Source organism: Schistocerca piceifrons, chromosome 2, assembly GCF_021461385.2.
Source record: "Schistocerca piceifrons isolate TAMUIC-IGC-003096 chromosome 2, iqSchPice1.1, whole genome shotgun sequence".
NCBI classification, from domain to species: Eukaryota; Metazoa; Arthropoda; class Insecta; order Orthoptera; family Acrididae; genus Schistocerca; species Schistocerca piceifrons.
In genome coordinates, this window is record NC_060139.1 from 526,292,280 (window position 1) to 526,294,093 (window position 1,814).

The 1,814-nt window shown below is 47.5% G+C and overlaps 1 pseudogene; it reads left to right on the forward strand.

Annotated features, from left to right (window-relative positions):
• Positions 1-1,384: 1,384 nt before the first annotated feature.
• On the forward strand, positions 1,385-1,502 carry LOC124778869 (annotated as a pseudogene).
• Positions 1,503-1,814: the final 312 nt, after the last annotated feature.

Below are 1,814 nucleotides of genomic sequence, written 5' to 3' on the forward strand. Positions count from 1 at the left end.
TCTCTGTATGACTTTGGTATGCGTTTCATACCATTCTTCTTGCAAATGAGTGGCAAGATCTGCTAGCCATGATGGTTATAATCAAGCATACCTCTCCCTAAATTAGTCCACAAAGGCTCAATAACACTGAGATCTGGTGACCGTGGTGGCCTGGGAAGTACATCCTCGTCCTCATGAAACCAAACATGGACCGTGCGAGCTGTGTGAACATGAGCCCTATCTTCTTGGATTACAGCATCACCATCGGGGAACAAACATTATACCATGGAATGGATCTGATCAGCCAAAATGAATTCTCGGCAGTAATGCGACCATGAAGAGTAACAATGGGGCCCATGAAAGAGCACGACATAGCTGCCGAATTAATCAACGAACCCCCCTCCCCCCTGTTATGTTGCGTTCTTGGAAACAAAGTGAAACAAGACTCATCCAACAAAATGACATTCTTCCATTGCTCCATAGTCCAGGTTTTATGACTTCTTTACCATTTTTTCCTGTTATGTTCATTGGGATCACTGATGTGTTGTTTGAAATTCCGGTTCGCCGTGCAATTCCTTGCTTATGGACCTCCTTCCCTGTTGCTCTGGTGCTGACAGGATACGCGAGTGCGACATTCGGTTTTGCAGTGGCCTTCGCAGTTCGTCTTATTTTTCGTCACAATCCTCTTAAATGACATCTGTCACCATCAGGCAATTTACCTGTATGGGGTATAAATATTCGCTGCGGAACCTCCCGAGACACCAAAGACTTCGACTCTCTTGGTCACGTAACCACAGACCACACAAGCACCAACATTATGCCCATGTTCGTATTCACTTAGCTCCGACATAAAGCACTCACAACTACGCAGAACACTCTTCTGACCAAGGCTGACACTTGCAACGTATTGGGGATGTTGCACAGGTACTGTTAGTGGTCAAATAATACAGTGCAACAGCCTGGAGGCTTGCCTAGCGCCGGCTGATATAGCCGAGCGGTTCTAGGTGCTTCAGTCCGGAACCGCACTGCTGCTACGGTCGCAGGTTCGAATCCTGCCTTGGGCATGGATGTGTGTGATGTCCATAGGTTAGTTAGGTTTAAATAATCTTAAGTCTAGGGGACTGATGACCTCAGATGTTAAGTCCCATAGTGCTTAGAGCCATTTGAACCATTTCAACTTGCATACCATGTGCATGTTTGTCCAAGCATGCATTTCTCGCACTGTTCCCATATTTTTATCAGCTTCGTCTGAAACGTACTAGAGCAGAATTTGGTCGTATGTTAAAAATTATTTCCAATAGTCACATCATCACGCGAACCAAACTCTACGCATAACCATCGGAGCTCTTAGCTGTCTTATTTGTGAACCGCGACAGAATAACTTATCACAAGTAGCGTTTTACTTGCGAACGGCCTTACCACAGCGGTAAAACCGGTTCCCGTCAGATCACCGAAGTTAAGCGTTGTCGGGCTGGGCTAGCACTTGTATGGGTAACCATTCGGGCTGCCGAGCGCTGTTGACAAGCGGGGTGCACTCAGCTCTTGTGAGGCAAAGTGAAGAGCTAATTACCTGAGAAGTAGCGGCACCGGTCTCGTAAACTGACATGCAGCCGGGAGAGCGGTGTGGTGACCTCACGCCCCTCCATACATGCATCCGTTGACGCCTATGGCCTGAGGATGACACGGCGGCCAATCGGCACCTTTGGGCCTTCAGGGCCTGTTCTGGCGGGGTCTAGTTTTTAGTGTTTTACTTGAATCCTTTCGTCTAAAGCAAGGCAGGCTTAACAATAACTTTGGCCTTGAAAATGTCCACGCCACCAGCATTGGGACGATAT